The sequence below is a fragment of the Artemia franciscana genome, chromosome 8, assembly GCF_032884065.1.
Source record: "Artemia franciscana chromosome 8, ASM3288406v1, whole genome shotgun sequence".
Lineage (NCBI taxonomy): Eukaryota > Metazoa > Arthropoda > Branchiopoda > Anostraca > Artemiidae > Artemia > Artemia franciscana.
Genome location: NC_088870.1, coordinates 51,276,292 through 51,302,683, shown reverse-complemented (window position 1 = coordinate 51,302,683; position 26,392 = coordinate 51,276,292). Strand labels below are relative to the sequence as shown.

The 26,392-nt window shown below is 35.3% G+C and overlaps 1 long non-coding RNA gene across 1 annotated transcript; it reads right to left on the bottom strand.

Annotated features, from left to right (window-relative positions):
- Nucleotides 1–12,087: 12,087 nt before the first annotated feature.
- LOC136030540 (uncharacterized) lies at nucleotides 12,088–24,616 on the bottom strand. Its single transcript, XR_010618331.1, has 2 exons — nucleotides 24,069–24,616; nucleotides 12,088–19,358 (listed from the first exon to the last, which is right to left on the bottom strand). It is a non-coding gene; the product is annotated as an uncharacterized LOC136030540 (long non-coding RNA).
- Nucleotides 24,617–26,392: the final 1,776 nt, after the last annotated feature.

Genomic DNA, 26,392 nt, shown 5'->3' with positions numbered 1-26,392 from the left:
CTCTATGCCAAGGAATGCTCTTCAGAAGACCTAAGTCAAGTAAGTCACAACAGAATTCCAACAGAAAGTATTTATTGCCTTCGTCGATTTCCGTGCTGCATTTTACTTAGTCGATCGAAAAGCTCTTTGGCAGATTCTAGAGTTGACTGGCCTACCCAAGAAATATTGCAGACTTCTCAAAGCGCTGCACCATGGGACGGAGAGCTGTGTACAATTAAATGGTCAGCACAGCCTGTTCTTTCAAATCACGACAAGGGTGCGCCAAGCATGTGCAGTGGCTCCAGAGCTCTTTAATGTCATCGTAGATTACAATATGACAAAAACCACTTCACGTCTTAGCTTTGGGATCAAATTTGGAGATTGTGCCATCACGGATGTTGATTTCGCTGATGACTTGGCCATTCTGGCGGACTCTATGGAGTAGCTGCTGGAAGCGCTCCAAATTATACGAGAAGAGACTGCCAAACTAGGACTGCATACAAACTGGAATAAAACTAAAATTATGGCCATAGACCCGTTTTCTCCAACTGTTAACTCTCCAATTAACCTGGACAGCACCACTGGCATCGAGGTTGTTCAAGATTTCACCTACCTGGGCTCCATAATTTCTTCAAATGGCTCGCTTCTCCCCGAGCTGCAAGCGAGATCATCCAAAGCGTCTTCTGTCATGGGCAGACTGAATCGTTACCTCTGGTGAAATCCTAATATCAGTCGTACAACAAAACTGCGAATCTTCAACGCTCTAGTCAGCTCTGTTATGCTGTACAGAGCTGAGACATGGCAAGTATCAGCTGTAAACCTCAAGAAAATCAACGTTTTTCACGCAAAGAGTCTGAGGAGGATCGAGGGCATACGATGGTCTGACTTCGTCAGCAATGAGAAGCTTCTGCAGCTCACAAAGTAGTCTTGGTTTTCGACTCAAGCAGGCGAGCGACCCTTCGCTTCGAATCCCACCACATCTACCCACATAGACGATCTACGAATTCAATCCTATCAAAGTCGGTTGGAAGCAACCTCACGGCCGACCGAAGAAACATTGGTCTGACAGCCTGTCTGAGTTCTTGACGATGGCAAACTTCATACAGGGCGAAGAGCAAATACTCGCCAAGAACAGAAGTGGATAGAGGAGGCAGACTTCACTTTTTACGCCGAGCATCACCTGGCATGTGACTTAAGTCAAGTAAAAGTAAGTGTGTCTTTGCCTGAATATAAGTATATGAAAACATCAGTAGTTAATTTGTTTGAGCTAGTTATAGATTCGTTGCATGGGTTAAGGAGCAACAGTATCCGATCATGTGATTTTTTTCACACTACTTCCATTATGATTATTAAAGTATCAAACAGTTCGTGGTAATGAACTGTAGTAAGGAGCGACCCGGCTCAATAGTAACCATAAAATAAAATTTTGATACTAATAGCTACATCAAAAGAATCGCATTTTAATGCTGATTTTAAATATATAAGTTTCATCAATTTTAGTATTACCCATCAAAAGTTACGAGCCTGAGTAAATTGCCTTATTTTAGAAAATAGGTTGAAACACCCCCTAAAAGCATAAAATCTTAACAAAAATCACACCATCAGATTAAGCGAATCAGAGAACCCTATTGTAGAAGTTTCAAGCTCCTATCTACAAAAATGTGGAAATTTATATTTTTAACAGAGGACAGATCACTGATGCGTCTTTATTTATTTGTTTTTTTTTTGTTTTTTTTCCCAGGGGTGATTGTAGCGACCCAGTGGTCCTAGAATGTTGCGAGAGGGCTCATTCTAACGGAAATCAAAAGTTCTAGTGCCCTTTTAAGTGACCAAAAAATTGAAGGGCACCTAGGCCTCTTCCCACACTAATTATTTTCCCAAAGTCAACAGATCATAAATCTGAGATGGCCATTTTATTCAGCGTAGTCTAAAAACCTTATAACCATGTCTTTGGGGACGACTTACTCCACCAAAGTCCCCGTGGGAGGGGTGACAAGTTACAAACTTTGACCAGTGCTTACATCTAGTAATGGTTATTGGGAAGTGTACAGACGTTTCAGGGTTTTTGTGGTTGGGGGAGGGGTTGACAAGAGGGGTATATGTTGGGGGAAATTTGCATTGAGGGATTTGTCATGGGGGAAGAAAATTTCCATGAAGGGAGCGCAAGATTTTCTAGCATTATTTAAAAAAAAAATGAAAAAATAAATATGAAAAGGTTTTTTCAACCGGAAGTAAGGAGCAGCATTAAAACTCAAAACAAACAGAAATCATTACGCATATGAGGGGCTCACCTCCTCCTAATACCTCGCTCTTTACGCTAAAGTATTTTTAGTAATTTCAACTATTTATTATACGGCTTTTGTGATTCAGGGGTCATTCTTAGAGAATTGGGACAAAATCTAAACTTTAGTGTAAACAGCGAGGTTCTGACGAGGGGTTGAACCCCCTTATATATGTAATAAAAACATGAGAATACAAAAGTTTGTTACGTAAGCTAATTTATAAGTTGCCTATATCTTTTACTAATAAAAACATTCGTAAAAAATTAAAAGTTCTAGTTGCCTTTTCAAGTAACTAAAAAATAGGAGGGTAACTAGGCTTCCTCCCTCGCTCCTTTTTTTCTCAAAATCATTCGATCAAAACTATGAGAAAGCCATTTAGCCAAAAAAAATAAACATGCAAATTTCGTTTTAATTATTCCTCTCCGGAGAGCCAAAATCAAAATATGCATTGATTCAGAAACGTTCAAAAATTAAATAAAAAAAAACAAGTGTTTTAGCGGAAAGTAAGGAGCGACATTAAAACTTAAGACGAACAGAAATTACTTCGTATATAAAAATGGCTTCTTCCTCATCAACGCCCAGCTCTTTACGCTAAATTTTTTTACTGTTTTAAAAAGCAGAGTTGAGCGCAAAGAGCGGGGCGTTGATGAGGAAGCTGCCCCTTTCATATACGAAGTAATTTCTGTTTGTTTTAAGTTTTAATGTCGCTCCTTACTTTCCGTTAAAAAAACTTGTTTTTTTTTATTTAATAACAGTTCAAAATAGGGATGAAACGTTTTAATCGACAGTGAACAGATATAAAATTTTTAACTGGATATTTCGAATACTTTGATTCTTGCAAAGTTGTTTATACATGAATCAATTAAATAATTTATAACAATATTTTCAGGACATTGGGATTGAAAAAGATCTTAAAAGACTGCTGGACAGAATGAACTAGACCTACGTTGCCTGGGCAACGTGAAGTGTTGCGGCAACCTTTGTCCGGCTTCGCCGATAAAAGTGTTGCGAGAGCAACACTTTGGTTTTGTTTCTTCGCTATCGGTTAAATTCTGAAGTTGTCAAAACTATCAAAGCATTCAAAACGGCATATTCAAAGCAGAACACAATCAGTAATCACATGATCAAGTTCTTCAGCGTTGAAAAAACAACAGCAAAAGAATATCGGAAGAAGGGACTAAATTGAGTTTGCAGCCAGTTGAACTTTATCCTTTTAAATCGTAGACATCGTGACCGATGGAAACTTGGAACATTATCTTATATAATCTAGTTGGTATTATAAAGCTATTTGTGACTTTTCAGGATCAAATACCATAGATGTGCACCAATTTGCACAAATTTTTAGCCTCTGATGAACCTCCTCTAGCAACCGATTCTTACTTACAAGTCCCTCTCCCGTGATATACATGCAAGTTCACCGGAAACAAATAATGGGTACACCAACTAGCAAAAGTTGCAAACCCCTTGTCGCTGAAGTCATCGTAGCCTAACAGCCGATTATTACTTACAACTCCCCTACATGTCTTACAATCGGGAACCAAGTTGTTCTTACCATCAATTACACCAGAAACAGATAATAGGTACACCAATCAGCAAAAGTTGCAAACCCCTCATTGCTAAAGATGATTATAAGCTAATAATCGACTGTTGCTTGGAAGTCCCCTATATATCTCACAATTGGTATCGGCCTATTTTTGGTTCAAGTGTGTACCTTACCACTGAAGTTGTCAACCCCTTGAAACTTTCAAACTGGTGTATGTCATGAAGGAATTTTTGTAACAAAAAATGGATGACATATACTTTGATCAGCTCATCAAGGTCTATCGATTGTCATTGAAAAAAAATTCTATCTGTCTTAGTTCAAAAGTTGACTTTTTTGCCGGAGGCCAACTTTCTAACACCACCACTTAGAAAGGAGCAAAGGATAAGCTCTAATTTCTTTAGCAATGAGAGAACTTTTAAAGTTTAAGAGGTATATCTGATACCATTTCTCTATTGCAATCCCAAGTAGAAAAAAAAGAATGGTAAAGTCAGCTGAAATCACGAACAGAAATGGCTAGAAACAATAGATGGCAGCACTTTCGGACCCGTGGGAAAATCGCACTTTTTTGTTTCTGTAAATTTTTCTATTTATCACTCAAAGAAGATATATTGGCTGTGGGGCCGGGGAACTACCGCATATATTTAACACTTATAGATTTTAGTCCATCTTCAATTTGAAACTGGTGCCTGCCTGCTTGCCTGCTAGAACGGAGCTTTCCACTCGAAAGCAGAAACATGGTTTGATGAAACGAAAGCTTGGCTGCACAACTTCAGATACTCCTCTCTGACATAGGCTATATAACTCCACTTCACTTCGCACACCATAGGCTCTGGCTCGAGGACAAGCAAAAACCATCCTTTTTGGCCCCAGGCAAGAGTTCTACGGAGCTTTCCAAAATGTAATGTCATATTCCTCAATCCGGCCTGAGGTCCACACTTTCCGTAAAAACCGCACAGGTTAGACCCTTACCAGTTTCCAGGAATAAGCTGAGATCGGCGGCATAGGAAAAAAAAAAACAAAAAAAAACGGGACAAAACCAAAGTGTTGCTCTCGCAACACAATGAATTAAGAAATAATGCATAATAATGGCTGAAGATTTTGAAGGATTGTAGATTCAAAATATTCTCTGAAATTTTATAAATTTCATATTTTTTTATGATTTCCTTTACTTTGCTGCAGCCTCAGATAAGTTAAAGAAGTTGCAGTGCTTTTTTGCCTTTTTATTATGTGTAAATTTCTATTCTAGTTTTGACTCATTAGGTTAAACAAACCTTAAAAACGGGACAATCAAATTAGGTAATTATATGTACAAAATTAAGATATTTTTCATCTTAACAAAAGTAAATTCGTTCAATGAAATAAGTTGGTTTCAAGCTTTGTAGGAGCTTCGTAGCATCTATAAGGGTTATTTTTTGAATATAAATACTTTTTTGAAACACATTCAGATTACGAATCATAGGTAATAAAGACATTCTGTCCATATTTTTGGGTTTGAATTCTTGGCATATAGTGGGAAGTAAAAAGAGAATATATTTTGTATATGCCCAATATTTAAATAAAACTTAGATCTGACAAAAATCTGAAGCATTCAATAGAAACAGCCGATGCTATGATGATACATTCTCAGTTTAACTAGCCTATTGTTCATAAGGTAATGATGTTGGCTGCCAAATTAAATGTTCTAAAATACGTGTTCTAAAAAACCAACAGAATACATTTTTTGTCAGATGCTTAATTTCTCTTAATATTATTTCTTTAAATTAAAAAAAAACAAATATTTGTAACTAAATAGGCAAAGCAAACACCAATCTCTTTGTAATATTACTGCTTCAATCAAAATTTAATTCAATGAATCAAAATCAAGCAGTCGCGGGATTGCAACAAGCCATGACTAATTGTAGAAAAAGCCAAGGCGGATAGTCCGACTTACGGAGAAGGAAATCTGGGACAAGCCCTTTTTAGGATTGTATGAAAATATTGTCATTTCATATGTTGATAGATAAGTCTATCTATCATCCGTTCTTTCGTAGCATCTGAATTTCAGATTCCTGATGAGGCCCAAAACACTTGGTTTTAGTGCAGGATCAAAAGACGTCATTAACTGTTTGGTAAAATTATATCCTCAATTCTCATTTCCTTAGCAGTAGAAATAGCACTTGTTATAGTATTGTAGCAGTGGTGCTAGTGGTATTAGTAGAAGTAATAGAAATAGTAGCAGTAGTATACAAATGTTATTTTTTTGTTGGCTCAACGTCCTTATTGACACAATTTTTAAGCATTACTTTATAAGCATTGCATATTTAATGCTGATACACCTTTTGTACAACAAACCGTATTTTTAGTAATTTTAGTAATTTTAGTAAATTTTTAGTAACTTCTTAACTAATGGTTCTCTATGGGAGCCCCAAGAGGCTGTAATAATTGGAAATTTTTGCAACTTCTCAAGGATAGCTTAGGAAACCAAAATCCACCAGAGGTAATACCACCTGCGGAAAGTTGGCCAAAGCGTTCAGAAAATTAAGAAAAAGAATAGGTTGGTAGGAGCGCAGATATGATAATAAAAATTAAACAAATATTAGATGTGTGTGAGACTTTTCAAACACAGCCTAACAAAGACAATCCAGAGCTTGTAGTGGATATCCAAGCAGAAGAGTTTTGGGAAGAACTGAAGTACATGAAGAGATTTTCTGCTCCTGGAAAAAATGCCATTCAAACTCATCTCCACACTGGGAGAGAACTTGAACCCTTTCATTAATATCTGTAATATTTGCAGGTATCTTTCAAAACTGTCAGAGGCTCTGACAATAGTCAATCTCAATTTTGTTCCCCTTTTTGAAAAAAAAGTGATGAGTCCTCTCATCTTAGTCATAGAAAAATTCACTTGGGGATTAGTCAAGGTACGCAATTTTGCAAGATCTTATATAGAATACTAGCTGTTGGGGTGGCGCCCCCGTGCGCGTAAGTCGTTACGCACCATATTAGTTACGCGCCATTATAGTTGTGTCCCTGTGTCCCACCTGTGAATATAGATATATATATATATATATATATATCATGAAAAGAGAAATCACCAATGCAACAGCACAAACACAAAAAAAAAGAAAAAAAAAAGAGAGACAGAAGGAGAAAAGGAAGACTGTTTTCCTAAATTAGTGATTAATATAGACCAGCACTTGAATGAGGACTTAACCCTACTCATCCATACAATCACATAGGTCAAACAGCTTAGCCACACAATATATATATATTTTTAACTACGTAAAACTTGCGAATCTACAACATTCATGGCTGTCCCATTGTCTGTGCATATAAATAGATTGTCAGGTTTACCGACTCTTGAACATGCAACATATAATTGTCCATGGGAAAAACAATCTGTATTCAGATCTATACCTCATTATTCTAATGATTGCCCTTGAGCTTTGTTGATGGTGATTTCTAATCGAAGATTCCCTGTGTCCCCGTCGTCATTTATATATCCCCCTGTGCCCCCCGGCGTCCCCGTTGTTGTTGTTTCCCTGTGTCCTGGTCGTCATTTGTGTCCCGGTGTCCCAGTCTGTAATTTCTCTTTGAGTGTCGCGGTCGTCATTTATATTCCCAGTGTCCCGGTGTACAGGTCGTCATTTTTGTTCCCGTCGTCATTTGGGTTCCGGTGTCCCGGTCTGTAATTTCTATTTGAGTGTCCTGGTCGTCATTTATATTCCCTGTGTCCCGGTCGTCATTTGTGTCCCGGTGCTTTGTTGATGCTGATTGCTAATCAAACATTCCTTGTGTCCCGGTCGCTTTCTCTTTGAGTGTCCCGGTCGTCATTTATATTCCCTACTAGCTTTTGGGTGGCGTTTCGTGCCACCCCAACACCTAGTTGGTGGGGGCGCTTCGCCCCCCAACCATTGTAATTGTGTCCCTGTGTCCCACCTGTGAATATATATATATATATATATATACATATATATATATATATATATATATATATATATATATATATATATATATATATATACAAATATATATATATATATATATATATATATATATATATATATATATATATATATATATATATATATATATATGTTTTTAACTACGTAAAACTTGCGAATATACAACATTCTTCGCTGTCCCATTGTATGTACATATAAATAGATTGTCAGGTTTCCCGACTCTTGAACATGCAACATATAATTGTCCATGAGAAAAACAATCCGTATTCAGATCTATACCTCATTATTCTAATGATTGCCCTTGAGCTTTGTTGATGGTGATTGCTCTTCAAACATTCCCTGTGTCCCCATCGTAATTTATATATCCCCCTCTGCCCCCCGGCGTCTCTGTTGTAGTTGTGTCCCTGTGTCCCAGTCGTCATTTATAGTCGACAAACATGACGTCAGTCGACACACAAACATGACGTCAGTCGACACACACGTCCCAGTCGTCATTTGTGTCCTGGTATCCCAGTCTGTAATTTCTCTTTGAGTGTCCCAGTCGTCATTTATATTCCCTATGTCCTGGTATGTATATACATTCGTTTTTGAATTGGTATTAAATTAAAAAAAAACAAGTTTTTTTTTAACTGAAAGTAAGGAGCAAAATTAAAACTTAAAACGAACAGAAATTACTTCGTATATGAAAGGGGCTGCTTCTTCATCAACGCCCCGCTCTTGACGCTAAATTTTGACTCTTTCTCTCAACTCTTCTTTTTAAAACAGTAAAAAACTTTAGCGTAAAGAGCGGGGCGTTGGCGAGGAAGCAGCCCCTTTCATATACGAAATAATTTCTGTTCGTTTTAAGTTTTAATTTTGCTCCTTACTTTCAGTTAAAAAAACTTGTTTTTTTTTAATTTAATTTCTGAACGTTTTTCAATCAATGCATGTTTTGATTTTGGCTCTCCGCAGAGGAATAATTAAAATGAAATTTGCATATTTATTATTTTTTTTTTGCTAAATGGCTTTCTCATAATTTTGATCGAATGATTTTGAGAAAAAAAGAGCGGGGGAGGAAGCCTAGTTGCCCTCCGATTTTTTGGTTAATTAAGATAAAGGCAACTAGAACTTTTAATTTTTTACAAATCTTTTTTTTAGTAAAAGATATACGTAACTTATAAATTAGCTTACGTAAAGAAGTTTTGTATTCTCATGTTTTTATTACATACTAGCTGTTGGGGTGGCGCTTCGCGCCACCCCCCAAGCCCCCCGCGCGCGTAAGTCGTTACGCGCCATATTAGTTACGCGCCATTGTAGTTGTGTCCCTATGTCCCACCTGTGAATATAGATAGATATATATATATATATATATATATATATATATATATATATATATATATATATATATATGTTTTTAACTACGTAAAACTTGCGAATATACAACATTCTTTGCTGTCCCATTGTCTGTGCATATAAATAGATTGTCAGGTTTACCGACTCTTGAACATGCAACATATAATGGTCAATGGGAAAACAATCCGTATTCAGATCTATACCTCATGATTCTAATGATTGCCCTTGAGCTTTGTTGATGGTGATTGCTAATCGACCATTCCCTGAGTCGCCATCGTCATTTATATATCCCCCTGTGCACCCCGGCGTCCCCTTTGTAGTTATGTCCCTGTGGCCCGGTCGTCATTTATATTCCCTGTGTCCCGGTCGTCATTTGTGTCCCGGTGTCCCAGTCTCTGATTTCTCTTTGAGTGTCCCGGGCGTCATTTATATTCCTTGTGTCCCGGTGTCCCGGTCGTCATTTATATCCCCCTGTGCCCCCCGGCGTCCCCGTTGTAGTTGTGTCATTTATATTCCCTGTGTCCCGGTCGTCATCCCGGTATACATTCGTTTTTGAATTGGTATATGATGAAATAAATTTTTAATTTTTTCCCTTTTTTTCCTTTTAGTTTTTTTTTTATTGGTTTTGACCTTTTTTTTGGTTTTTTAGTTTTTTCTTTTTTCTTTTTAGTTTTTTTTGAAGTTTTTATCTTTTTAGTTTTTTTATTTTTATTTATATTTTTTTAGTTTTCTTTTTCTCCTTTATTTTTCAGTTTTTTTCCTTTTTTTAGTTTTTTTTTCTTTTTAGTTCTTTTAGTTTTTACCTTTTTTAGTTTTTTTTAGTTTTTTAGATGAAAATTTTTTTAGTTTTATTCCTTTTTTTCTTTTCAGTTTTTTATTGGTTTTTACCTTTTTTTTAGCTTTTTTAGTTTTTTTTCGTTTTTTCTTTTTACTGTTTTTTTAGTTTTTATCTTTTTTATTTTTTTTTATTTTTATTCTTAATTTTTTTTTATTAGTTTTTAGTTTTTTTTGTAGTTTTTGCCTTTTTTAGTTTTTTCAGTTTTTTTTTTAGTTTTTAGATTTTTACCTTTTTTAGCCTAACCAGGATTTGAACCTGGGACCTTCATTCTCCGTTCTGACACCCTCTCTCACCGAGTGACTACTCCAGCATGTTCATTTTGGTGTTTTAAATGGTATATTATTAACAAAATTAATGTATTTTACAATATACTAAGCATCGTCATAACAAAAATGACGACAACTAATTTCATGACGTCAGTCAACACAGAAATTAAGTTCTGAAATTAAGTCATGAAATTAGTTGCCGTCATTTTTGCTTTGACGGTGACGTCATTCAAGTTATATAAGACATATGTTCACGTAGAAATCTATTAATGTTTAAGTTTACAATGACTGATGAAGATGCTCAAAGAGTCTATGCCAAAAAACTTGCTGCTGATAGAGAAAGTCAGAAAAGAAAGCGTGCCGAGGAACTATCAGCAGCAAGTTTTTTGGCATAGACTCTTTGAGCATCTTCATCAGTCATTGTAAACTTAAACATTAATAGATTTCTACGTGAACATATGTCTTATATAACTTGAATGACGTCACCGTCAAAGCAAAAATGACGACAACTAATTTCATGACGTCAGCCGAAACAGAAACATGACGTCACCTGACAACTAATTTCATGACGTCAGCCGACACAGAAACATGACGTCACCTGATCCACAGATCCACAGACAGACAACTTATTTTTATATATATAGATAGATATGAGGGGGTTCGCCCCCTCGTCAGTACCTCGCTCTACAGTAAAGCTTAAATTTTGTCCCAATTCATTAAGAAGGACCCCTGTATCACCAAAGCCGTAAAATAAATAGTTGAAATTACTAAAAATACTTTAGCAAAAGAGCGGGATATTAGGAGGAGGTGAGCCCCTCATATGGGTAATAATTTCTGTTCGTTTTAAGTTTTAATGCTGCTCTTTACTTCCAGATGAAAAAACTTTTGCATATTTCTTTTTTCATTGTTTTTTTTTAATAATGCTAGTAAATCCTGCGCTCCCTTCTTGGAAATTTTCTTCCACCATGACAAATTCCTCGATGGAAAGCTCCCCCAGCCTCTCCCCCTATTCTCAACCCCTCCCCCCAACCAAAAAATCCTACTGAAAACGCCTGCACACTTCTCAATAACCATTACTATATGTAAGCACTGGTCAAAGTTTGTAACTTGTAGCCCCTCCCACGGGGACTGTGGGGGAGTAAGTCGTCCCCAAAGACACAGTTATAAGGTTTTTCGACTACGCTGAATAAAATGGCTATCTCAGAATTTTTATCCGTTGACTTTGGGAAAATAATTAGCGTGGGAGGGGGCCTAGGTGCCCTCCAATTTTTTGGTCACTTAAAAAGGGCACTAGAACTTTTCATTTCCGTTAGAATGAGCCCTCTCGCAAAATTCTAGGACAACTGGGTCGATACGATCACCCCTGGAAAAAAAAAAAAAAAAAAACAAAAAAAAAAAAAAAAAAAAAAAAAAAAAAAAAAAAAACGCATCCGTGATCTGCCTTCTGGCAAAAATACAAAATTCCAGATTTTTGTAGATAGGAGCTTGAAACTTCTACAGTAGTGTTCTCTGATACGCTGAATCTGATGGTGTGATTTTCGTTAAGATTCTATGACTTTTTGGGGGTGTTTTCCCCTATTTTCTAAAATAACGCAAATTTTCTCAGGCTCGTAACTTTTGATGGTTAAGACTAAACTTGTTGAAACTTATATATTTAAAATCAGCATTAAAATGTAATTCTTTTGATGTAGCTATTGGTATCAAAATTCAATTTTTTAGAGTTTTGATTACTATTGAGCCGGGTCGCTCCTTACTACAGTTCGTTACCACGAACTGTTTGATATGATGAAATAAATTTTTTTGTTTTTTTCCTTTTTTCTTTTTATTTTTTTTTGGTTTTTACCTATTTTGTAGCTTTTTATTTTATTTTATTTTTTCTTTTTAGTTTTTTTTTGTAGTTATTACCTTTTTTAGTTTTTTTATTTTTATTTTTTTTTTAGTTTTTCCTCCTTTATTTTTCAGTTTTTTCCTTTTTTTAGTTTTTTTCTTTTTCAGTTTTTATTTTTTTTATTAGTTTTTAGTTTTTTTTTCTTTTTAGTGTTTTGCTGTTTTTACCCTTTTTTAGTTTTTTTTTAGTTTTTTTCTTTTTTAGTTTTTAGTTTTTTACCTTTTTTTATTTTTTTTTTAGTTTTTTAGCTTTTTTTGTTTTTTTTAGTAGTTTTTACCTGTTTTTTAGTTTTTTTTCTTTTGTATTAATGCTAAAGCCAAGGTTCGAACCTGGAACCTCTTGGACCTAGAACCTGGAACATAATGCTTTACCAGCTCAGCTACTTCGGCTTGAATACATTTACCTTTTTTAGTTTTTTTTATTTTTATTTTTTTTAGTTTTCTTTTTCTCCTTTATTTGTCAGTTTTTTCCCTTTTTTTAGTTTTTTTTCTTTTTCAGTTTTTAGTGTTTTTAGTTTTTTTATTAGTTTTAGTTTTTTTTTCTTTTTAGTTTTTGTTAGTTTTTACCTTTTTTTAGTTTTTCTTAGTTTTATTTTAGTTTTTTACCCTTTTTTTAGTTTTTTAGCTTTTTTTTAGTTTTTTTTAGTATTTTCTTTTTAGTTTGTTTTGTAGTTTTTATCTTTTTTAGTTTTTTTTTATTCTTTTGTATTAATGCTAAGGCCAAGGTTTGAATCTGGAACCTCCCGGATCTAGAAGCTGGAACATAACGCTTTACCAACTGAGCTACTGTATTTGTATTTGTATCGGATTAACGACGCTTCTTGACTACTAAGGTCCCTGCGTCGGCCCTGTAGTGCATTCCTGCAGCATGGTTCGATCTCTGGGTCTCGTATTACCATGCTAAGGTCAAACCCACTGCGCCGACACAGGTAGTTATATAACTGAGCTACTTTGGCTTGATAACATTCGTTTTTGAATTGGTATATTGAATGGTTGAATTGGTATGTGATGAAATAATTCAGACGTCATATTTGGACAGTGACGTCACTCGACACACAGACACACAGACAACTTATTTATATATATATACTAGCTGTTGGGGTGGCGCTTTGCGCCACCCCAACACCTAGTTGGTGGGGCGCTTCGCGCCCCCCCAAGCCCCCCCGCGCGCGTAAGTCGTTACGCGCCATATTAGTTACGCGCCATTGTAGTTGTGTCCCTGTGTCCCGCCTGTGAATATAGATAGATTTATATATGTGTTTCAAACTACGTAAAAATTGCGAATATACAACATTCTTGGCTTTCCCATTGTCTGTCCATATACAAAGCCGTATGTGCTAATAATGACGTCATATGCAAACGCTCTTTTTACAAACAAACAAACATGCATACACACAACTCGTTTTTATATAGATAGATAGATAGATAAATACAATACAAATTAACTACGTAAAACTTGTGAATATACAACAGTCTTCGCTGTCCCATTGTCTGTGCGTATAAATAGATTGTCAGGTTTACCGACCCTCAAAGATGCAACATACAATTGTACATTGGTAAAGCAATCTGTATTAAGATCTATACCGCATTTTTCTAGTGATTGCCCTTGAGCTTTGTTGATGGTGGTTGCAAATGCTAATCGAATTGGGAATTGCAATCTTTTAAATTGAAAAAGCAGATCCGTTGGAATCATTGGAATGCGAGGAATAAGAACAGCCTCACCCTCATCCTATTTTTAGTTGTAGCACGTGTGGTGGAAACCCTGAAGGATCTATGAAATTTAAAAATTCAGATGGATAATTAACCGCTTCATTTGGTTCCAAAATACAAATTAACTGCGTAAAACTTGCGAATATACAACATTCTTCGCTGTCCAATTGTCGCTGCATATAAATAGATTGTCAGGTTTACCGACCCTCGAACATGCAACGTACAATTGTCCATGGGAAAAACAATCAGTATTAAGATCTATACCACATTTTTCTAATGATTGACCTTGAGCTTTGTTAATGGTGATTGCAAATGCTAATCGAATTGGGAATTGCAATCTTTTAAATTGAAAAGGCAGATCCGTTGGAATCATGGGAATGCGAGGAATAAGAACAGCCTCACCCTCAAAAGGCCCTGTCAAGATTGTGGCCTCTATTAGGTTTTCCATTGTTTTTTTTACGGCAAGTCGAGTGCCATTGCAAAGCTTTGGTGCTTCTTAAAAGCGTGCCGAGGAATCAAAAGAACAGCAAGGAAACAGGCTTGAGGCTGATAGAGAAAGAAAGAACAGAAAGCGTGCCGAGGAACTACCAGAGCAACGCGGAAGCAGACTTGCTGCTAAAAGAGAAAGTGAAAAAAGAAGGCTTGCCGAGGAATTACAAGAACAGCAAGAAATCAGGCTTGCTGCCGATAGAGAAAGTAAGAAAAGAAAGCGTGCCGAGGAATCACAAGAACAGCAAGAAATCAGGCTTGCTGCTGATAGAGAAAGTAAGAAAAGAAAGCGTGCCGAGGAATCAGAGAAACCTTAAAGTTATCGCCTGGCATTCAGGTACAACCCAGTCGATGATTATAGCTTGAGTAGATGTGTTCAAATTTGTGCGTACGTATGGCAAACAAACCTCTTCAGGATTTGGGAATGCCTTCACCTAACCGTATCGCTGCTGTTTCGACAGGTGTAGAATTGGATCGTGAACAAAGTTACAGTACGAGTGATCTATTGTCGTATGTACAAAATAACATTTCCAAGTTAACGTCGGAACAAAAAGACATTTATGATACGATAATGCATTGTGTCGATAACAACGTTGGAGAAATTTTCTTTTTGGATGCGCCAGGAGGTACTGGTAAAACGTTTGTGATAAAACTGATTCTAAAACTATATTTCTTAAAAGTATTATTGGTACGCCTATTTTTAGTTGTAGCACGTGTGGTGGAAACCCCGAAAGATCTATGGAATTTAAAAATTCAGATGGATAATTAACTGCTTCATTTGGTTCCAAAACTGTGTCGACTGACTTGTAAAGGACTGCCTGGTCTCGAATCTTGGTCAAAACAATATTGTTGATTTCGTGGACGTCTATATTTTTGGGTGCGAGAATCGCTCTTTCACTTAGCCATTTATTATTTTTATAATTTTTTAGAATATTCGGAAATACTTTTCCAATCAATTCATTTTTGGACGTCACTAAATTACAGAAATCAGCAGGTAGTTGTATACGTCCTGAAATTGAGTCTACTGGGAGCTTTCCGTTTCCCATTGCCAGCAGTTGATCTGAACATGTTTGACAACAAAAATTAAGTTACGGGACTGGGTGTTTGAGACTAAGATTAGATCGGTAGTGAATTATGGAGCAGTAGTTTGGGGGTTTGACAAAGGTGCTCTATTAAAAAGATTTCAATTTCAAGTACTATAGAGGATACTACGTCTAATTGATAGGTTTAATAGCTTAGTAATTAAAGATGATCTGGGAATTTTGTCTTTAAGAGGTAGGATGCTATCAATAATGGTGAAATATTTGGATAGACGGATAAGTATGGAAAAGCATAGGTTAGTAAGGGTAGCATTGATGAAGTCTCTGTTAAATGGAAGAAGATGTTCTTGGATGGGGAAGATTAACGCAATTTTTGATTCATGTGGAATTTTGGGTGAATGGAATAGAAGGTATGGTAGGGATAGACAAATGGGAGACGTGTCCAAACAGGTATGTTCTATTTTATTCGATCAGGAAATTCAGAAGTCGAGATTGTAATTTCTGAATACATTGTATAAGAGGTTGTGTTGAAAACTGAAAGCTTAATGGTGTTTATTCTAACGAATGGCTCTTTTTGATGCCATAATGATGTCATATAAGGAAAATACAGGACGTAATTCATAGATGTGACATGAGTGCAGACTTTTATATTAGTACATGATTTCATTAAAAAACATGAGTCTTTTTCCACAATTAAGGCCCTTGACGAATTGTTCAAACTTCTGATCTATGTGGATCATTTTTTTAGGTTTTTGTTTGCTCTAGCTTCTGATGACTTTGGGTTTTATTTATTAACTAGCTGTTGGGGTGGCGTTTCGCGCCACCCAAACACCTAGCTGGTGGGGGCGCTTCGCGCCAACCCCAAGCAAGCCAACCCCCCCGTGTGCGTAAGTCGTTCAGCGCCATATTAGTTACGCGCCATTATAGTTGTGTCCCTGTGTCCCACCTGTGAATATAGATAGATATATCTATATATATTTTTAACTACGTAAAACTTGCAAATATACAACATTCTTTGCTGTCTCATTGTCTGTCCATATAAATAGATTGTCAGGTTTACCAACTCTTGAACATGCAACATAATAATTGTCCATGGGAAAACAATCCCTATTCAGATCTATACCGCATTTTTCTAACGATTGCCCTTAAGCTTTGTTGATGGTGATTGCTAATTGAACATTCCCTGTGTCCCCGTCGTTATTTATATATCCCCCTGTGCCCCCGGCGTCCCTGTTGTAGTTGTGTCCCTGTGTCCTGGTCGTCATTTATATCCCCTGTTTCCCTGTCGTCATTTGTGTCCCGGTATCCCAGTCTGTAATTTCTCTTTGAATGTCCCGGTCGTCATTTATATTCCTTGTGTCCCGGTCGTCATTTGTGTCCCGGTATCCCGGTCTGTAGTGTCATCTTATAATGACGTCATATACAAAGCCTTATATACTTATAATGACGTCAAATGCAAACCCACAAACAAACAAACATACATATATACAACTTATTTTTATATATATAGATACAGTTTCTTTTTTATTTTTTTTATTTTTTATTTTTTTCTTTTCTTAATTTTTTTCTTTTTTAGTTTTTCTTTTTTTTTAGTTTCTTCTTTTTATTGATTTGTTTTCTTCAATTTGTCAATGTTCATTCTAACATTGACACTTGGAAAAATATTTAAGTGCTGAGCATGCTAACACTCCAACAATTCATAATAAACCTCAAAATTTGGGTATCTGTTTTAAGCTTTTCGAATTACTTTAATCTATTGTCAAAAAATATTGAAATATATATAGTTTTTTCATTTTTTTAGTTTCTGGCTTTTTTTAGTTTTTTTCCTTTTTACCTTTTTTATTTTTTTTATTTTTTTACTTTTTTTCTTTTTAGGTTTTTTCTTTTTTTAATTTTTTTATTTTTTAGTTTTTTTTTTAGTTTTTTCCTTTTATTTTTTTTTTAGTTTTTTTACCATTTTTCTTTTTTCTGTTTTCTTTTTCTTCTTTATTTTTCAGCGTCACTATGAAATACATATTGCCGAACCTTTGTTTTTTTAACTAAAATCTGGTAGGCATTGATGACCTTATCCAAGTCAAAATCCCAAACCCAATCATCATCGCTATCATTTTCAGTTTTGATACGTTTTGACTCTCGCTGTCCAGGTGGATTTTCATCTAACTGCGCGGTTTTGCGTTCTTTAGCCGCAAGCCTTTTGGCATTAACCCTTTGAGCAGATTCCTGGGCTGTTTCTTTTGCCATTGTAGGATTTATACTAAAATTTCTCTTTGAATTAACTATTTGAGCAGCTTCCTCGGCTGTTTCTTCTGTTATTTTAAGATCTATACTAAAAATTCCTCTTCAAGTGCCAAGCTTGATCAAGCTCAACAATTTATAATAAACCTCAAAATTTTAAGTATCTGTTTTAATACTTTAATCTATTGTCAAAATATTTCAAAATATTTATGCAATTCCCAGTTTTTACATTTTAGTTTATTTTCTTTTTCTTCTTTATTTTTCAGACGTCATATGTAAACCCTCAACACAAAAATACATACAACTTATTTTTATTTATATAGAAGATATAATCTGGCGTAACAGACATAGTGTAACAGACATAACACACAAACAACTTATTTTTATATATATAGATTCATGAGAATTTAAGGTTGTTCAAAGCTTGGAAAATTAGCTGACTTTTTGTCTGCATATCTTTGGTTAACATTGCTCATAACTCTTATATGTTTAACTTATTTTGTGGAATAATTTTGTTTTAGTTTAATCATTGAAGAAGTGTAGACAAAAAAATTGCACAGGCTCGAGATACAGGCTTACTAAATAGTGGAGTTTCACCGTTATCATAACCTTGCTTTCCTCCTCTGGAATTACATATAAAAATTAATATTTATGATCTTGAAAGATAACAAGACTCAAACTGGCAAAAATGTAAATATCTCTTAAATAACCAATTTGTTTCAAGACAAAACTATCCAGAAAAGAAAGAAAAAGGAAATATAGAGCTATCAGCAAATGAAATTAAAAAGCTGTCTATAAGATTTAATTTTGTTTCTCGAAACATACCATATAAAGTCGTAAACTAAGAACAAATCCTTGCGGAACATTACAAAAATGTTCGTAGGGTGAAGAAAAAAGTGCATGAATTGTTACTTTTTTGCACCTTTCACAAAAAAATGTTTTCCAATCAAATATTCTTCAGAGGTTACTCTGCAGTGTTATAATAAAGTTTATCGTGTCAAGTGGTGTCTCAAAATAAAATCTACTAGGGTTATCGTGCTTTTTTAGGGTTATATACAACATAAACAGAACTAATGAAATCATGAATGAATGATTTTCAAAAGGTAACCTATTTGAAGCCCAAATTGGTTGACACTGAATAAACTGTATTTCATAAGATGGTTAAAGACGACAATGAATCAGTTTCAATTAAATTTTCAAATAATGGTAATATTAAGATTGGGGTCCATTTTCCAGTATTTACATAAATATTTTCCAGTATATTACATACATATATTACATACATCCAGTATATTTGCATAACATAGATGTATGGTAGTTTGCATCATCATAGACTAACAGTTCCTATATTCATGTCATTTATCCAAAGAAATTTGAGTTTTTATTTTTTATTTTTATTTTATTTTTTTTATTAGTTTTATTTTTTTTTTGAAATTTGAATCTCTTCAGTTTTATTAACAGAACAGTGTTTTCATGACTTGATGTGTCCTAAGAAAAGTAAAAAAAAAAAAAATTATTTGAAGACTGTTCGACGCCTGGTATGATTCCATATCAGAATAGCTTTGGCTCAAAGAGGTTCGTCCATCGAAAAATATCATTCAAAGTCCTATGGTCACTACAGATTCAAGTATTATATTCCAAACCATTTAATCGAAATTGAAAATGATAAATTGGAAAACTTACAATTAAGCCAAAGTCGCTTTTTATTCTTTTAAGTAAAACCAACCTCATTGACTTATCAAACTCTGTGACAATCAAACAGTTCGTGATAACAAACTGTAGTAAGGAGTGACCCGGCTCAAAAGTAACCAAAACTCTGAAAAATGGAATTTTGATACCAATAGTTACATCGAAAGAATTTAGTTTTATTCTTTAACCTGAGAAAATTTAGTTTTACACTTGGCAGACTGTTAGAGTTTACTTTTATTCATTATTAATTTAATGGAACTGTTTACTTTTTTCAAAAATTATTTTGAGAGGAAAGTTTTTTTGAATTAATCATCATACAAGGGTACAAACATCCAAAACAAGAAAAACAGTAGGGAATTATTTTCGCAAAACAGTGGAAATCTAATTAGAATGAATATTTCGACCCTATGTCCAATTGCCGTCCTCTGCAAAACATAAATATATAAGACGAAAAACTAACAAAAAGATACAACCAATATAACTGAAATGAAAAATTTATTTAAACAGTCCCTGCATCCTTACTTCAGCGAAGTTCAGCAAGGACTGATAAATTAATTGAGATAACACAAGGTAAAATTAAATGGAAGAAAAGACGAATTGAAACTGAAATATTCCAAATATACTCGAAATTGCTATTTCCTAAGTAGGGGTAGCTCTGTGCCACGGTTTGTTGAGTAAATACCAAGGGGCTCAGCCCCTGGGGTTCCTGACGCCAGTATACTCATTTTGTTGTGCATTATTGGACTTTGGCTTGCTTTGACTGATATTGTGCTTGATGTAAATTTTCCCAGACTCCTGCATCTACCAAATTGCTTGAGAGTGTTTATCAACCCTCTTTTTACCCTACTTTGAATTTTAGCTTTGTGATTTCTTTTGATTTATTTTGCTTGCTTAATTTATTATTGGCTGAGGGCACCCCTCTGCTTGTAGTTTATTTGTTTTATTTATTTGACATTTGACTTCTGCTTGTGATTTGGTTTTGTTGTTTTACCTGATCGCTTTTAACCCATTGCGTCTTTCTTTCTTTTTTTCTTTTTTCTCCCTTTTTCTTCTTTTTTTTTATTTTGGGAAAACTGACAGGATAGTCAGTATTCCTGCATCTCCTGACCCATATAACTCTAGTGTTAGGATTTTAGCCTTGGAATTGAAGGTCCAAATGACACCAGTAGGTCTTTGAAATTAGGTAGCAAAACAGTTATTGCAAGTAAACTGTTTGAACACCTCCAAAATCATGAGTGCAGGGGCTATTATGGGTCAACGCTAAAAAGACTTGGACCAGATGGCTCTATTATCATAATAGGTGCAAACCAATCAGTAGCTACTGCTATACTTTGTTTTACAGATATAGCAGTAAATGGATGTTAATCTCTGTGTTAAAAATCTCTGTTTGGGGTGCAAGGTATACAGTTAGGCAGTTTATTCCCCGAGCAATACAGTGCTTAAATTGCCAAGGTTTTGGCCACATGGCTTCAAATTGTCGCAGAGGCAGAAGATGCCTACTATGTAGTGGACAACACAACCCATAATGAATGTCCCCAATCCAAAACAGTAAAGTAAGATCAGGTTCTCAAGTGCCCAAACTGCAGTGGCAACCATGCTGCTAATGCCAGGGAGTGCCCAGTTTTTATGGAGAAGAAAGCTATTGTAACCTATTCTTTCACCAATAATGTCCCTATGAGAACTGCTGCTGAGGCCTTGAAGAAGGGACTTCTAACACAAACAAAGCATGTCCCTATGGCCCGTAAAGACTCCTTCCCTCCTTTGGCACCTAACCACCATCCAGTTGATTACCTAAACAAGAAGTATATGACCATTTTCGAAGGTGTGGCAGGGTAGATCTCTGATCTATCCCAGATAATAACATCACTTTGTAAACTAGTCTCAGAGATACTCCCAGTTGGTCTCGAAAGTGCTGCGCTCAGCCTGGCCAATATTGCAGAAAACCTAAACAGAGCTACATCAGGCCCTACAACCAGTAATTTCCCTCCACAAACCAGCAGCCCTGAAAAAGTTGAAAGAAAACGTAAAGGAAAGGAAGCTATACCTAGCCCAGAAGGCAGTAGTAATAAGATACAGAGACCCAGGTTAGCTCCCTCACACACCAATATCTAGCTCCCTTCCAGAGCTCCAATTAAATACCTGGGGATTCAACCAAAATAAAAGAATAGAATTCCAAATAATTTAACACTATTCCAGTAACTAATGGCCCCACTCCCCAACTGCAACACATGTGGAGCATATGATGACATAATTCATATTATCTTTAATTGTAAAAATATGAAAAGAGAGGAATGTAGTAAGAATTTGATGTGAGATGGCATTTATTGCATTCTGTTTTGGGACATCATACGTCTCCTCCTTGGGCTAGGTGACTAAGCGCAAACCCTTAGGTAGATTTGTTAAGACTACTGGTTTGGTTCATTCCCTGTAATTTTTTTTTTTTTTTTTACCATCTATTTAACAGTTGATTTTGAGTTATCCTATTTATCATTTACAATTTATTTTATTTGGTTAAATGTTTATATTTGGTTGTATGAGACTGGTTATAATGTGTAAAATTGTATTATTTATTAGAATTGTGTCGTGTATGTATTTCAATTGCTGTTCAACGATGGTTAGCTGCAGTATTTTGATTCCCATTTTTCAATACAGGCAGTTGCTGCAGGTAAATAAACCCCTCCATTAGCAAGTCAAGTGATACTGTTCTGGTTCAGTGAATACTGACTGAAGCGAAACCCAAGCATGCTAGTGACTATAGAAAGCACAGAACAACTGAGTGATACGAATGTATATGACCTATTGGTCGAACGCGTCAAACCCCAAACAACAACAACACAAGGTAATTCATTGAAATGAAAAGAATGATTAAAAACACATTTTTAGTAGTAATCTTGCTGTTGGCAGCTGATCTCAAAGGTCTATTTGTGACAGGTTTTCTTTTAATATTCGTTCGATTTTTATGATATTTTTAAGATCATTTTTAATTAAATTTGTGTATAGAGAATTTATTATATATTCTCCTAAGTCCCCATTTAAGGAAATATTATTATTAACCCTTAGTCTGACTTCAATTGCTTCTCAAACTACTTACTTTATGCCTAGGTAATCAAACAGTTCGTGGTAACGAACTGTAGTAAGGAGCGACCCGGCTCAATGGTAACCGAAACTCTAAAAAACGGAATTTTGATACCAATAGTTACATCAAAAGAATTATATTTTAATGCTGATTTTCAATATATAAATATCATTAAGTTTGGTCTTACCCATCAGTTTTACGAGCCTGAGAAAATTTGCATTATTTTAGAAAATAGAAGGAAATACCCATTAAAAGTCATAGAATCCTAACGAAAATCACACCATCAGATTCAGCGTATCAGAGAACCCTACAGCAGAAGTTTCAAGCTCCTATCTACAAAAATGTGGAATTTGCTTTTTTTTTGTTTGTTTTTCCCCAGAGGTGATCGTATCGACCCAGTGGTCCTAGAATGTCACAAGAGGGTTCATTCTGACGGAAATTAGAAGTTCTAGTGCAATTTTTAAATGACCAAAAAATTGTAGAGTATCTAGACCCCCTCCCACGCTAATTTTTTCCCAAAGTCACCAGATCAAAATTCTGAGATAGCCATTGCATTCAAATTAGTCAAAAAACCTAATAACTATGTATTTGGGGACGACTTACTCCCACACAGCCCCGTGGGAAGGGCTGCAAGTTACAAACTTTGACCAGTGTCTACATATAATAATGGTTATTGGGAAGTGTACAGACGTTTTCTGGGGGATTCTTTTGGTTGGGGGAGGAGGATTTGAGGGAGGAATTTAATTTCCATGGAGGAATTTGTTATGGGTGTAGAAAATTCCCATGAAGGGGGCTCAGGATTTTTTATAATTTAAAAAAAAAGAAAAAAAGAAATATAAAAAAGTTTTTTCAACTGAAAGTAAGGAGCAGCATTAAAAATTAAAACGAACAAAAATTATTACGCATATGAGGGGTTCGCCTCCTCCTATTACCTTGCTCTTTACGCTAAAGTATTTTAGTAATTTCAACTATTGAATCCTTTGTGATTCAGGGGTCATTCTTAAGGAATTGGGACAGGATTTTAACTTTAGTGTGAAGAGCGAGGTACTGACGAGGGGATGAACCCCCTCAAATACGTAATAAAAACATACGAATATAGAAGTTGGTTACGCAAGTTAATTTGTAAGTTACGTATATTTTTACTAATAAAAACATTCGTAAGAAACTAAAAGTTTTAGTTGCCTTTTTAAGTAACCAAAACACTGGAGGGTAACTAGGCCTCCTCTCCGGCTCATTTTTTTCTCAAAATTTTCCGATCAAAACTATGAGAAAACCACTCAGCCAAAAAATAAATAAATATGCAAATTTCATTTTAATCATTCATGTGCGGAGAGCCAAAATGAAAACAAGTATTAATTCAAAAACGTTCAGAAATTACATAAAATCAAGTTTTTTTTAAACTTAAAGTAAGGAGCGACATTAAAAATTAAAACGAACAGAAATTAATCCGTATATGAAAGGGGCTGTTCCCTCCTCAACGCCCCTCTCTTTACGCTAAAGTTTTTTACTGTTTTAAAAAATTGAGTTGAGAGAAAGAGTCAAGCTTCAGCGTAAAGAGCGGGGTGTTGAGTAGGGGAAAGCCCCTTTCATATACGGAGTAATTTCTGTTCGTTTTAAGTTTTAATGTCACTCCTTACTTTCAGTTAAAAAACTTTTTTTTATTTAATGTCATTCAAGAAAGCACTGGGTAGCCTATTCACCTTAATAAAAAAAATTTATATTTTCAGTTTTCTAATTCCAAGCTAAGACTGTTAATATTACCTTCAATCAACAAACCCAAATTCTTTATCACTGTATTTTTCAAATTCTTCCTCATAAGAAAATCCAGGCCTCCTTGGCTTTCAATGGATTGATGTCTTACAGAGCATTCTGGAAACAAATACGCCTAGATTAATTGGTATAGACTTAAAATAGTCTCAAAGGTACCCATTATATCCATATTAAAGATGGTTTCTCGGTCAGCCCCAGAAAATCTAAATATGTTTAATAGTATTGTAATAGTATTGTAATATAAAATAATAGTATTGTAATGAACTCTAATATAGTATTTATTGCAGCTTACATAATACAGTGACCTGTAAGTACTAAAGAGCTATCAAGAAGGAGGGCCAGTCAGTTTACTGGTTGGTGGGTTATACATCTAAAAGATTGTGTTTAAATTGCCACGTTTTCTAATGCATATTGAACAGTCAAAGAGATATGATTTGAGCTTTTAGAAATTGTTGTCAAACCTTTCTTGATTCCTGAGTGTGTTCCAGGGCTATACCTTTATTATTTTTGCTATGGGTTATGCTTTCCGTTGCGAAGTCCTTTCTTAAATTCAGATTCTATAAGGCAAAGAGGTGGAATTAAGCCCATCCAGAATATTTTTAGGGATTGGAAATTGTAAGAGCTAGGCTACATATAGATGTTTTTTTCTGTGATTTTAAATAGTACTATTACTTAGTTTCTTTTTGTATATAAATATTAACTTTTATAAACATATGTTTTTCAATGCGTTTAAACATCGGAGAGCTCTATTTTTTTAATCATTGAAAAATTGTATAGTTTACTAAGTTTTCCAGACTCAGAGAAAGTAATGCCCCATAGTAGTAAACGAGATCCTAAAAAGCAATAGAATCCATACAAAATAAATGTTTAACTCAGATACTTATTTTAAAACTCTATTCAATCAACTTGACTCAGATTGCTCAGTGAAATCAAACATTTCGTGGTAAAGAAGTGTGGTAAGGAGCGACATGGCTCAATAGTAACCAAAAATCAAAAAAATGGAATTTTGATACCAATTTCTTACTTAGACTTAGGTCCTTCCACGCCTGAGGGCGCATGAGGCAGCATCAGTGGTTCTCCACGATGACCTGTCCTGAGCCCTCGACCAAAGCTCCCCCATCGAAGACCTCACCAACTTCACCTCCTTCTCTAACATCCTGCCAGTGGTCATTTTGGGTCTCTGTGACTTTTTGATACCAATAGTTACATCAAAAGAATTGCATTCTAATACTGATTTTAAATATATAATTCATCAAGTTTATCTTGATATATCATCAAGTTTAGTCTTACCCATCAAAAGTTACAAGCCTGAGAAAATTTGTCTTATTTTAGAAAATAGGGGGAAAAACCCCCGAAAAGTTATAGAATCTTAATAAAGTCAAACAATCAGATTCAGCGTATCAGAGAACCCTACTGTAGAATTTTCAAGCTCCTATCTACAAAAATGTGGATTTTTTTTTGCCAGAAGACATATCACGGATGCTTGTTTGTTTGTTTGTTTTTTTTTTGTTTTTTTTTCTTCAGGGGTCATTGTATCGACCCAGTGGTCCTAGAATGTATTGAGAAGGCTCATTCTAACTGAAATAAAAAATTTCGTGCCCTTGTTAAGTGACCAAAAAATTGGAGGGCATCAAGGCCCCCTCCGACGCTCATTCTGTTTCCAAATTCATCGAATTAAAATTTTGAGATAGCCATTTTGTTCAGTATAGTCGAAAAACCCTAATAACTATGTATTTGGGGACGACATAATCTCCCACAGTTCCCGGGGGAGGGGCTGCAAGTTACAAACTTTGACCGTTGTTTACATATAGTAATGGTTATTGGGAAGTCTACAGACCTTTTACGGGGGACATTTTCGCGTTGGCATGTATTGGAGGGAGGGGGTTACATAGGAGGATCTTTCCAAGGGGGAAGAAAATTTCCATGAAGGAGGCGCAGGATTTTCTAGCATTATTAAAAAAAAACAATGAGAAAAAAAGCTCAACTGGAAGTAAGGAGCAACATTAAAACTGAAAACGAACAGAAATTATTCCGTATATGAAAGAGGTTCTCCCCTCCTCGACGCCTCGCTCTTTACGCTAAAGTTTTTTATTGTTTTAAAAAGTAGAACTGTGACAAAGAGTCCAACTTGTGACGTGACGAAAAAGAGTCCAATGTTATGACAAAAATGAGCCCCGAATTGCATAAAGCACTTAATGCTATCCTGTTGGAAGTTTGCTGCAGCTCTTTGTCTAGATTTTACGCTATTCCCCGTCTTTTACCAGCTCTGGGACAATTGCTTTTTCTGAGGCCATAGTTATTTCAATTATTTAAGG